At 35.6% G+C, this 14,443-nt stretch overlaps 1 protein-coding gene across 5 annotated transcripts in view; it reads right to left on the bottom strand.

The window, feature by feature from the left end:
* Positions 1–14,443, bottom strand: part of LOC123307552 (protein dead ringer) — a 120,302-nt gene that overhangs the window by 58,901 nt on the left and 46,958 nt on the right. The window lies entirely within an intron of this gene.

Below are 14,443 nucleotides of genomic sequence, written 5' to 3'. Positions count from 1 at the left end.
ACGTCAATTTGGACATGAGAAAAATTGCTGCAAAATGTATCCCCAACTGTTTGAATGTTGACCAAAAGCGTGCAAGGGTAGAAGCATCGCGTTCGATCTGTGCTCGATGTGAAAACGATTGAGACTTCTCAAACCGAATTGTTACTATGGATGAGACTTGGGTACATTTCTACGATCTAGAAACAAAGCAACTATCGATGGAATGGCGACACTCTGGTTCTCCAAAACTTAAGAGGTCTTATCAACTTTATTAGGGTTGTATTCTTGTACCCCTTGCAATTATACTGGAATTTTACAAAAATTTTCTTTGATTGCATTCTCGCTGTCATAGAATGTCATGGGGAACACTTTTTCAGATGAAAAAAATATAGGGAACTCTAACGATTTGTCAAAATCAGCTAAGCGTTCGCTGTCGTGGGGCACACTAGCTTTTCCCTCCATTGATTCGCATGCTGTTTTGGTCGAGTATTGTGTTTTGTGCATACTTTTGGAAAAAATGTTCTTCCCTACGTTAGATTAGAGTGATTAGACTATAACTTTCTAAGAAATGCCTCTTTACACTGATAATAAAAAGCTTTGTGTGCCCCACGGTAATGAACGGTCAGCTGATTTTGATAAATCGTTAGAGTACTCTAGTGAATATAGCTGACTTTTAGCAGAGGTTACTAAAATAGGTTACCATATAGTTGGGTGAACGAAACAAGAGTTAAGGGATAAAACCCTAAGTATGTAGATTTGAATTCTTTTCAAAATTCCCTTTCCAGGTTTAATTTTACATCTTTGAGAACGAGGAGAACCAGGAGCCTCTATGAGGAGCATCACTTTTTGACCAAAAACGAGATATTCCCCAGTTTTATAGTAAAAGCAAGTTAGCCACCCCCTAACGACTGCGGTTGGAATGATTCAAAACGCCCTGGCCCCAAGTTATTAAATGAATAAATTGCGGCATGTTCCCGAGGTTTGCAAAGGGATTGAACGGCTGCTGCACACTCATCCACAACCTCGCACACATGTATTAATCTCATGGGGGAGAGTAAATGACTCAATCAGCGACATAATGAAGTGGTCAGGCCGATTTGGCCCCATCTATTGAGAATCGCCGGCTCTGGTAAAGACCGCCAATACTTCTTATCGATAGATAAATTTGTTCGAGTAGAGTTGGCACAAGATCCAATCATTTATCTATAAATAGGCGTGAAGGAGGCTTAACGATGACGCAAGGGGATGTTTCTCCTTTCTCCGGGATTTCCCGTAATACGGAAATCCATCGGAAGTTCTCACTCAATTTGTCAGGTCAATAAATACGAGCTCACCTCTTGTTATTAAACATCTCGAAGAGATGCGGCTATACAGGGTGTGCCCCTCGAGTAGATCCAATTTTAACTATAACTTTAGTATAAAAGAATGGTTCAGATGATTTCCTATATAGATATATAGGTACAGGGTATCCCAAATTGCTTGATTTTGGCTGTTTCTGGTACCAGACGATTTTCGTGAAAAGTCGATAAGTGGAAATCGTTTAGGACATCTTCATTTGTCTTGACGATATAACTTAATTTTGATATTTTGTCGATTTCGAAAATGTGCCCAGGACTCAAAGTCAAAGTTTTTACCTACCTAGTCTAGAGGTACCAGAAACAGCTAAAATCAAGCAATTTGGGATGATACCCTGTACAGGGTGGGCAAGTTTCGATGTTTTAGCACTACAGCTTTTAAACCAGAGGAGATAGACAAAATCTGATACCCCATTCTCGTTCTCTTTTTCTGAAAAACTTACAATAGTAGTAGTGATCTTTGGCCACTTTCTTTTGTTTTCGAGTTATAAGCAAAAATTGGAAAAATGGCGATATCGAAATAAATTTATATCTCCACTAATACTGATGATAGAGCTCTGACATTGAAACATTATGCAATGCAATTTTTTGAAAGCTTAATTTTTACTGATTTCAAAAATATATAACATCATATGGTTTGTATCAATATAAATGGTCAAAAACCTTTTTTCTCAATATTTCTATGGTTTCAACTTTTGATGAGCAGAGAAACATATAGCATCGTATGATTACCACTGTCTCCTTCTAAGTCTTTTCATTATTATGAAAATTTATTAAATATATCTTGATTCAAATTTTGTGAAAATTGGTGAAATGCATAGAAAGAATGACATTGCCGGAAGGAGACTGCTTTTGTTATAGGAAACTCTATTTTTCTGTGCTCGTCAAAAGTTGAAACCATAGAAATATTGAGAAAAAAGGTTTTTGACCATTTTCTATTATTTATATTGATACAAACCATATGATGTTATATATTTTTGAAATCAGTAAAAATTAAGCTTTCAAAAAATTACACAGAAAACTAGTGTTCCCATTTGAAAAAATATAACTTTGGGTAATAGCTTCGTAATTAAAAATCCTTCTAAAAAGGCAAGCACGCCACTGGATTCTACGTAAAAAAGTGCCTGTATAATGTTTCAATTTCAGAGCTCTATCATCAGTATTAGCGGAGATATAAATTTATTTCAATATCGCCATTTTTCCAATTTTCGCTCATAACTCGAAAACAAAGGTGGCCAAAAATGACTACTACTCTTGTTAGTTTCTCAGAAAAAGAGAACGAGAATGGGGTATCAGATTTAGTCAATCTCCTCTGGTTTAAAAGCTGTAGTGCTAAAAATCTAAATTTGCCCACCCTGTACATGTGTAAAGTCGATCTTTTCGATTCATCGGTGCATCGTAACCATCCCTGACCTAACTTCTTCCATTTATAAATAAGCTGGTGGACCCAAGCTGCTTGTTTCATTCAAGGATTCGAGATAGGTTGGTGGTGGCAAAAGTGCGGTCTCGATTATTGACCATGTTTTATTTCGGTAGAATTTATAGTACGAAATGCACAACTGGCAAACATATGCCTACGACAAACCGGATGCGACGTGCCAACGATTGATTTGAGAGAATTCATATTGGGATTTTAGCTGATTAACCCCCGCCGGCTGTGTGATGATTTAGAAATGAAGGTCTTTCCGATCAAAGGGAAATCCACGTTTGATGCCCCTGAATCCTCAGCGAAAAATAATACATAAATGATTGTTTTCACATGGAAAAGCTATACAGGGTGAATCTTTGACTCGTACGAATATCTCAACAGTAGATTCTTGGGGTCAAAAGAAACACTTTTTTCCTTTACCATTTTTTCCGAAGCGGCTCGGTTTGAAAGATACAGACTGTTGAAAAACCATAAAAAAATATTTTTAGTTCTATCTCATAAACGGTTTTATCGAATGGAATGAATTTCGGAATATAGTTTTTTATTTATTTGATGAATCTTTTTCGAACACAAGATATCACCCACGTCTTCCAGTTTTCTCATTATGACCATTACGTACCATAAAAATGACAAAAATTCAAAGAACTCAAATCTTGAAACAAGTTCGACGCTATTCAATGAATATTTGAACGTTTTGTGAAATAAAAGTATTCTTCATATCTCGTATAATGCGCAGTTTTCGGCTAATTAGATGTTCAAAACTTATGAAAATTATAAGTGAAATTTTACAAATTGGGTACTTTGGCTGAATACAACTCTTATTGAAAGATCCACAGATGTGTAGTGTCACAGATAAGGCTAGTTATTCTGAAGATAATTTTATTTTTCCAAGGGTGGCACAGCTGATTATGAAAACTTAAAATGGCTATATCTTTTTATCAGGGCAGAATCGGAAAAAAATAATAAAGGAAAAAAGTGTTTATTCTGACCTCAAGAATCTACTGTTAAAATATTTGCACGAGTAAAAGACTCACCCTGTATATAAGATTTCATTTTTGATTTCTGTTCATTGATGAGTTTGCAGCTCTCGAAAATGGGTGAACAGCTATTCTAGTAATAGCTGAAACTCTTCAGAAACGCCACAGCAAATTTTTTCTTAATATATTAGCTGTGGCGTTTCTGAAGAGTTTCAGCTATTACTAGAATAGCTGTTAACCCATTTTCGAGAGCTGCAAATTCATCAATGAACAGAAATCAAAAATGAAATCTTATTTTTTTAAATTTTATTTCGTATACGAAATCCTCTTAATATAACATAAGCCTCAAGTCATTTATATTAGAGGTATTGTTGGAATAATAGAGATATTTGAATTTAATTTTATCAAAATATTTTCTCCATCAAAGAATTTAAGAATATATGATACCGGTGGTTTCTTTACTTCGATACTGAACTTAAAAAGAGAAATTTTTCACAGAAAGCAAATCCAGAATATTTTTATTACTTAATTATTAAAGATTCATTTTGAGTGATGATTACGATCAATAACTGGACGTGTCACTTGTGAATTAATCAGATTATTTACTTCCATGGCCAAATAACATTCCCAAGACTGTTCCATACAAATTCGTTGCAAGAAAAACTCGAATAACTAAAATAACTGTATACAGATATGGTCAAAATTAACAAAAAATCGAAAATTCGAAAGAATAGATAATAGATATTCCCACATATTCTGTAAATCATTTGGATTACAGCGGGAGTTCGAACAAAAACCAAATGCTATGATTTCAAATAGCCTCAGTTCTCTGAAAACATCCAAAATTCTTGAGACACCCTGTACACCAGGATATGATCGATAAACTAAATGATCTCTCGAATTTCAGGCAGGCATAGACCAAGAAAATCATCGTCACCTATGACGAAGCTCTTCTTTACCCAGCGTATCGTTAAAATAAACACGCCGCGTTATTTTTCGACGCCAAGCGTCGAAAACCACCAGGTGAGACATCTCCGGCCTGGACGCGAGCAACCTACATCTAAACCGTCGACGCAATGTGAAAACAATACTTGTAAACCGAATTTTATAACGATTTTCAACAGGCCGATCAACCGCGACAATTCCATCGGGAATGCTGTGAAACGAAATCTTTTGTTTTTACAACATTGCGGCGTTGCGTTTGACGACGCTCGTTTGTTTACACGCGGCCGGCTAGATCAAAGTTGCCGAGCCGTTAATCCAGTATCAAAGGAACTATCATTTAATGAATTGAGACTTTAGTACAGGATACAGTTGGATCGTATCTACGGTATCCCTTTCATTTCACTTTAATAATATTTTGATATGTTTATAGCGAGGCGAAAACGAAAAATCACTATATGGCGTTATTTTTAGACGTCGAGATTCTTTGACTCCGGTTGACAGAGCCCAATTGTCAGCTGGCCACTATAAATAAGAATTAATTATCCAAATATTACTTATCCTTGGCCGTTAAATCCGCTATTAAATTCTTGTTCTCGGCGATAAAATTATAAGCTTGGTGTGCAAAACAAATTTTATATCGTCGCTTCCCAATAAAAGCGTGAATTATGCTGGGAATGTCGGCATTTTTCGATCCTTTAAATAAAGTTTAATTCTGGACCCAGAATTCTGTGTGACACATCATTTGATTTAGAACTTGATTCAGGAGGGAATAATTCATTGGCTTAATCTCTAGTTGCCAAGGGAAAACGAAGGTACCACTTTTGAACTCAGATTTTAGCTGATGTCCAGTATAACTGGAGTATTCATAAACCTTTTTTTAATTCGTTAAACTCCAAGCCTTAAAAACACTTTTTTTCTAGTGTTTGTTCCTCTGCTGACTTAACCATCAAAAGAGTGAGGCTTCTTATATTCTATGTGTGTCTTGTGTCTAAAGGGACTAGTGGATTTTAAAACATATCAGGGGTGTCTTTGGCTCGTACAAATATTTTAACTGTTGATTCTTGAGGTCAAAAGAAACATTTTTTTCCATTAACATTTTTTCCGAATCGGCTCGGTTTGAAAGATACAGGCTGTTGAAAAACCATAAAAAAATTTAATTTTCAGTTCTATCTCACAAACGGTTTCATCAAATGACATGAATTTCGAAATATAGTTTTTAATTTATTTGATGAATCTTGCTCGAACACAAGATATCACCTGCGTCTTCCAGTTTTCTCATTATGACCATTACGTACCATAAAAATACCAAAAATTCAAAGAACCCAAATCTTGAAATTAAGTTCGACGCTACCTTATGATTAGGTATATAAACGTTTTGTAAAATAAAAGTATTCTTCATGTTTTCTCATATAATGCGCCGTTTTCGAGTAATTTGATCTTAAAAAGTATCTGTGAAGTTCGAAATTTTGGGTACTTTGGCTGAATACAACTCTGTTCAAAACATCTACGGATGTGTAGTGTCACGGATTTAGCTAGTAATTCTAAAAATTGCTATTTCTTTTTATTAGTGCCGAATCGGAAAAAATGCTATAGGAAAAAAGTGTTTCTTTTGACCCCAAGAATCTACTGTTAAAATATTTGTAAGTGTCAAAGACTCACGCTGTAATATTTCGATTATTTTAGAAACAAAAATTGTGCGTAGGAAATTTGCAGCTCCCTTTTCAAGCGAGGAACCACATCAGTTAAGTATGCCAATCGAAAAAGCATAAACTGTGAAGGCTGTCAAGTGACTAGGTCTGGAACAATTCAAGAATCAAATTCTAACATAAATACCCACCAGTCTTTCGACAACGATAACCTGATAGATTTACGAGGTGACGATTAATCTGTTTCCTAGCCAAGCCCACTCGCTCCAATCAATTTAAAAAAATACTCCGGAATCCCAGACAACAACGAGATTTTTGTGAAAATTCCGACCGACCTATTATAAATCTCCGCATTTGCCTCAATTTGTAATCTGACGTATAAATTTCGATATAAATAACGACAATGAACGCAATATCGCCATTTGGAAAAACTTGGAACTCAACTTTTTGATTTATTGAAGATGGCGTTCGAACAACTCTCCAAGTCCATTTGGAATTGTTTATTAAATTGCCCGGCTGGCACACACTGCCCGACAACTTTGTGGCATCGCGAAAAACGTTGACGGAAAATTGAAAATAATCTGGGATCAATTTCATGGTTGAGAAGATGAAAAAATTTTGGGCTCCCCCCTGAAACCATGTTTCCTGATTGAATCTTCAATTAAAAGTCCAATAAGGGCTCACAAATCTTTCATTTCGACCATCATTGTCAATCTTCACCAACAACAATGCTTGAAACTGAAAAAGTTCACTCCTAAAGCGATAAAATGATATATTTCCGTAGTCTGAATGAATAATAACGCGATCAATCCACCTTTCCGAGGTTCTCCTATACAGGTCATGTCCCCAGCATCGCCGATGTTTACATTCCATTCGCTGAGCAGTTAGTACGCGACGTATGCATGCCATCATGCCAGGGTGTTAAATGTTAGTTGTATGTGTTGAACTCCCGTGGCCCGACAGAATGTTGCTGTGACATATAACGACGTAGGTGTTATTATATTTTAATATCAAGCTCTTAATAAACTGTCTGGAGATGAAACGGCCACATTCGAACGGATAAATTACTGCAATTTAATTCAGTCGTACCTTTTTAATAAAAGGGTGACTTTCACACCGGTAATGTCGGTCCACGATTGAATTCTATTGATGTCGACGACGAGCGGTATTTTCAATGAGGCCTGGCTTTGTTCTGCAGCACCTCTCTTGCAATCGAGCCTTGATTTTAATACAGACAGGTGGCACGTGAATTGTTGAATAAATTTATATGCGCTTTGGTGCTGTACTTATTCTCGGTTTGTTTTTAACAACACGAAATTATTAGGTGGCTGGCATTTTATATTATAGCCCATGGAGGCCCTTTTTCTTCAGATGCACTTCTGATATATGGGTTGCCAAAAATGGGAAATTTCCAAGTTTTCGTTTAATGAAAACTACTTTGAAACTCATTCTTATTTGAAGGGGAAAATAAACACACTACACGAGTATCCCCCAGTAAAATCATCACAGATATGAATGTGATGAATACTCTGAAAGAGCAACTTTTCTAGTAATAAATCTCGACATTTCATCGAGCTCGGTGCAGTGGTAATTCCAGGAATAATGTTATAGTGGAAATTCTGTAAGGTGTTTGTTAATATAAGATGAATAGGTAGATCTTTATAATTCTAATATTTGCTATATGTTCGAAGGAAAACTACTTTGAAACTTCATTGATATTTGAAGAGGGTAATAAAATTTGCTCTTTTAGCTCTATCAACGAAAAGGTGAAAAAAGTTTAATATCTCAGTAGGCGCGCATATTTCACCTCATGTTTTCTCACGAAATATCAGTGTTTTCAGAAAAGGAATCACCAGCAAGAGGTTAGACCCCCCTAAAATGACCTATTTGCTCTTCTGTCTGAAGATCAGGGTGTCCTATTAGTGTCCTAGCATATGGAATGCATAGAAGTTGTTTGGTTGATTCGAAAAAACCAAACAGTTGATGCTTCGGTAGAGAATTGCACTCTAGAGAAACCTTCAAAGTGAACTCGAAAATGGAAAAACAAAAAAAAATATTTTCTCGTAAATAGCGTCAGGTATTTGAAAGTTTGGTATGAAAATATAGGTTTTCGAACGCGTTGAATCCATTGAGAGCAATTTCGAAAACCCATCTCCCTTCGTTTAGATTTTCATCGTGGAAATGGCATTTTTCAAAAATTGCAAATTTCAATCTGCGATAGCTCCTGTTACATTATCCGATCAAATCGAGATTTCCAGTTGTATAATCAGCGTTGCCAAATTAGATAGCGTCCAACTTAATTTCAAGATTTGGCTTCTTCGAATTTTTGGTATTTTTATGGTACGTGATGGTGATAATGAGAAAACTGGAAGAAGTGGGTGATATCTTGGGTTCGAATAAGATTCTTTAAATAAATGAGAAACTATATTCCGAAATTCATTTCATTCTATAAAATCGTTTGTGAGATAGAACTGAAAATAACATTTTTTTATGGTTTTTCAACAGCCTGTATCTTTTAAACCGAGGCGAATCGGAAAAAATGGTAATGGAAAAAAGTGTTTCTTTTGACCCAAAGAATCCATTGTTAAAATATTTGTACGAGTCAAAGACTCACCCTGTATACTAGGCGATACAATTTAGCATCGTAGAAATAAGAAACAGAGCCTGATACCGATGCAGGACGTCCACATCCGCCGATTTTACGACCGGCACAAAAAGCCGAAGGAGTTGCACAAAAGGGGGGCCAGCCAGCGCCCGAAACTCCATCCAAATATAATATTAAGTTAATACCATTCGCCGTCTTTACGAGCATAATTTCATCGGGGAAGGAATTACGGCCCATTTTTAGGGTTAGTCGATCATAAAGACGGGACCATAGCTGTCCTTGTCTCTGTTATTACCGCGCATTATTATTGAAAACACGAGATTGATTGGTGGATGTTTAATTTGTAACTAAAAACGGGCCCGGGTTTTTTCGAAGCGTCAGTATAATTTCGTTTAATATAATCTCGTATTTTATAGACCTTCCCGATGATTTATTATTATTAAATAATGCCAGCGACCATTGTTGAACACGGTCCGTGTTGTGGCGAACGGTCTGCCGTAGATATTATGTGGATTCAGACTTTGCAATAAATTATGCCAGATAGCGTTCTGTGCCCTTGTTCACTTGTGTAGTATTGCCATTTGTTACTTTGATCATTTTTGACGCTCGGACTCGCTCACAGACAAAGTGAATCTGTTCGAGGAACAAACTGAGTCACTGGTACATGGTTTTTGCGATAGTGTTCAGTTCATTCGATCGTTTTTCCCAAACTTTCCTTCTTTGTAAAATCATGAAGATAAGCACAGTCCCCGCCAAAGACTTGACGCGAATTAGTTTAAAAAAATGGCTCAAACACTTATTAATGTTTCATAGTGGCAGGTTATTTTTGTGGTTTTAGGTCATTTCCTAGATGAAAATCTCAACGAAGGGAGATAGGCATTCGAAACTGCCCACAATAGGTTCATCGTGTTCGTAAACCTATATTTTCATACCAAAATTTCAAATATCTGGCCCAGTTTAGGAGAAAATTTTTTGTTTTTCTTTTCCACTTTTCATTTTTAAGTTGACTTCGAAGAGCTCTCTTTAGTGCTATTCTCTATTGAATCATCAACTTTTTGGTTTTCTAGAATCTTCGAGACAAATTCTATGCACTCCATATCCTAACACAATAATAGAACATCCTGATTTTTAGAGAGAGTAGCAAATAGGCCATTTTAGGGGGGTCTGACCCCTTGCTCATTTTTGACCCAAAAACCTGGATTTTCGACATGGAGTTTTTGTGTTAGGGTGGCAGCCTTGGCATATTTAATGAATATTTGAACGTTTTGTAAAATAAAAGTGTTCTGCATATTCTCTCGTTGAATGCGCCGTTTTCGAGTAATTTGATGTGTTCAAAAATTGAAAATATCTGAGGAATTTGAAAAATTGGGTACTTTGGCTGAATACAGTCTGTTTAGGAGATCCGCAGATGTGTAGTGTCACAGTTTTAGCTACTTATTCTGAAAGTAATTTTGTTTTTATAGGGTTGGTACAGCTCATTATGAAAACTCAAAATGGCTATATCTTTTTATCAGGGCCGAATCGGAAAAAATTTTATAGGAAAAAAGTATTTCTTCAGACCTCAAGAATCTACTGTTGAAATATTTTTACGAGTCACCCTGTATACTGATGCTTTAAACTATAATGTATGGAAAATTAACAAAAAGCACACTGGTAATTTGTACAATGTAAAAAAATTGCTGTTCAAAGAGAAATCTTTTCAGTGAATATCAATTTCACTTGCAAGAAAAAGTGTTCATCAACTTCAACCGAATTGGTCAAGAGTTAACCACGTGAGTCAAGCCACGAGATACGCCACTGAATCTAGGCCCACACCAACAGGCTGACACAGTAGTTAACTCCAATATTGCAACATTATAACCTTTTATTGTTTATTATTAAAATAGTATTATCGTGAATTCAGATAGATCGATATAAAAGCCAGATCGGCAGCGTTTTTTTCGAACATAAATTTTTCAAGCTGACATTAATATGCTTCTCGAGATCAACAAGTTATGAACTGATTATCTAGTAACCCAATCGCCTGGTGGAACACCCAATAGCCAACGAAGTAGCCAGAGAAATAAATCCAGGGAGGTATTTTTTATCGATTAGTAAGCATTCTTGCATTGGTCAATAAAGTTTGTTCTTTGGAGCTTAATATAAACTTTTTCTGAGAAATAGATGATTTTCATACATGAAATTAGATATTAATGCAATAAAATTTGGAAATAGATTCTCGACACAAGACTAGATTATCGGGTTTTTTGAGAGTTCAAAAGAAGGTCTTAATCGATTAAGATAGCATGGTAGATTTTAAGATTGCAGGATTCTTGCAAGTTGTGAAATTAGCAATTAGTTTGTTTTTACGATTGTTGAATAGTGATTTATGGACAATATCATAACCATCGACGTATGAAGTTTTTGTTTTTTAACATTCTTTCATTGAAAAAGTTAATGAATCGCATATAACATTAACCTGACTGGTTCTTCTTCACATAGACCTCTGAAGAAGCTTTACAACGGAAGCGAAGGCTAAGGAAGAAGTAAAACCGATGAAGACCTTCTTTTGGACCGCAACTTATCAAAGATTAACCCAGTATAAAAAACTTTGTGTTAAATTTGCAGCTTTCCTCAGTTGCATGAAGAGTTTGGGCAACAAATCCATCAACCCCCCTAGGCAATACAATAAAGGGGTGGCCAAAGCTCGCTATTTTCGGTAACGATGATCGGGATCGAACCAGAGCGAAAATCAATTAAAATAGACGGTACATGTGTTATGCGCCCCACGTAAATTGATTTAGTAGATGCGACTAGATGATCTAGAAGGCCAGGTTCACTTCGAAAACACATTAGAAACATATGGGTCCGATAATTAAGACTTCGGAAACGCACTAATTTGATGTCTCGATTTATAAATAGAGGAGATGGGGGTTGCTCCGATGTTCAACGCCAGATAACGTCGGAGATTATTCATCCTTACGAAATTTTGAGTGTTCGGGTTATTTCGAGAATTGGGGATGAATAATGGAGGGATTCTATGGGGGGACTGTTCAGGATGTTGTGCATGAGATGCTGCCAAACAACGACGATGAATTCAGAGAATTTTCTGATGAAATGATTTCGTCCTGAATCGAGGCTTATTTTAAAAAAAAATACAAACTCATTTACATTGTGCTCATGGCAGGTGAATTGCGTTGTTTTATCTTTATATCTAGAGGGTTATTAAACTCAATTATATACATGAAAAGATGGTTAATTCGAAATATATAAATTTTGTGAGTTACATTTCGCCCACTCTCTATACACACCTTGTACATTGATATATGTAACTACTCTACTTAATTTACCAGTTGTAATATCGCTCCTTTCGTCTTGAGTGTTCGGAAAAAGTTTACAACCTGCCATTATCGAGTTCAATACCAAACAGGATGCTTATAGTCCATCAAAACAATAACTCCATGAATGTCACTGCTGATATCAACAAAAGTAATTATTCATAATACGCCAATAAACCATAATATATCAAGGTGTACTAAATAATTCCCCCATATCATGGAATGAAATTCGTATAATTATCATTCATTAACATTAATTTACCAACATAAATTGATATGAATATTGCGTCATTCTCTGATATCTATATGGAAAAATGGAATGAAGCTATTTTCACATTTTCAAATGAATATAATTTACTTTTTCAAGGTAGATTAATTCATTTGGAATTTGGAATATATGCTTTCTTTTCAAGGAAAAGCCGTAAAATTTCACCTCGGAAGTCACGAACAAGAATTTACCACTACTCACAGAATTGAAGCTTTTTGATTATTCATAGCCGCCTTGAAGAAAAATAGAGAAGACCTAAATTATAATCGTTTCAGAAGTATTCATCCCATTTCAATGCCAAATGTATGTCTAGTTATAGTTTAAAGTTATCAAATAGCAGAATCATGGGTTCAGTTGGCATTTCAAGAGGTGTTGTTCAGAGCAGGAAGCGGTAAAAAATGATACTTTTGAGGCATTTAGTCATTTAATTATACCTACTCAATGATCCGAATGTATTTTTGTACCAGGCTAATTCCTCGTTAATTTTCCACTTTCACACGAAAGTGAAGTCTGCTGTGAAAACAGTCGTTCAGTTTAACGATATTACAGCAGTTTGTTGCGACCATTTTTATGTCTGCCAGTTAATAGTTTTCATTTGGCTTCGTTTTAGCGTTTCTTACGATGAGACTGGATTATCGGAATGAATGGACGCACCTTTAAAGTTGTTCGAATTCGAATGAGGGAAATAATTTAACGATTATTCCGTAATTTGCTTCTGAATCACTAAAAATGGGGATTCTCAGGAGCTGAGAGTAGCTACCAAAGATTCTCTGTATCTGAGTTCACGTTTTGTTCATAAACGTTTATGGTTCTTTTACGGAACAACTAATAAAGTGTCGAAGTTGGTTATTAAAAATCGAGAAGATATAGCAAGAAGGTGCAATTCAATTCGACGCCGATTGGAAGGGTGATGACGTAGAAGGTGTCAAGGTTAAGATCACTGATAGAAGTATACTCCATTCAGATTTATTTTAGCAGTCGGTTGGCCATGAAATAATTTTCTCAAGATTTTCTAACTAGAACCCAGCAAGGTTGGCACTCATGAAATGTCGTTAATGTCATAACGCCGTTGCCACAACTAATATCAATTTCTATTACAAAATTGCCGAAACTGATTGAAAAAAGAGACAGGCTTTCAGGAAGTGCTATTTAGAATTCAGGTCCGCTCATTCAAATAGTTATACCCTGATATTCTAAAATCCACAATACGTCAGGCAGTAGCGAACATATTTAATGTAAGAGAATTCATATATATTTCATCTGAATCTAAACGACTTATATTTCAGCTGAATATTTCCACAATCAGAAAGATTGTGAATGAAGAGGAAGACAAAGAATTTCCTTCTATTGGGAGACCCAAAAAAGTGGTGGCGTTTGAGTATTTTATATTTGAGTGAATTAATGCGAAAAGTTTACTACATGATTTTCGATGAATATCATCGTAGAATAAGTTCCCGAAAATTGATTTTTCTATTTTTCATTTGATTCGTCCTATACATTGTAAATGTCTTAAGGTACCAATAGATACCTAATTATTATTATTATCTCAATGCATTAAGATGAACAGCCACAAATACGCGCCAGTTGTCCTGTTAATTGTTTATTCATGTGAAATTTTTGTTCAAAGGTGAAGTTCATCTTGACTTGAAACTGCCTTTAATTCCTTTTACTTATATTGATGCAAGATGATTTTTGTTGAAGAATTTAACATTTTTGTAATTATCTGTTAATTGCTTCGAGAGATGCCCATTCCCAACCACTGAATCATGTGCATTTATTTCATCTTCAGGTTAATATTTTTGAAATCTACAACTGATGTGACGTATTCAACCTTTAGCCAAAGAAGATAACGAACATTAACTCTCCTCAAGCTAGTGCATATTATGATATTTTACTGATCTCTTGTATTTTCCATGCACATA

This window comes from Coccinella septempunctata, chromosome 2 (genome assembly GCF_907165205.1).
Source record: "Coccinella septempunctata chromosome 2, icCocSept1.1, whole genome shotgun sequence".
NCBI lineage: Eukaryota > Metazoa > Arthropoda > Insecta > Coleoptera > Coccinellidae > Coccinella > Coccinella septempunctata.
Note: the sequence above shows the minus strand (reverse complement) of the source record. Positions and strands in the feature narration are given on the sequence as shown.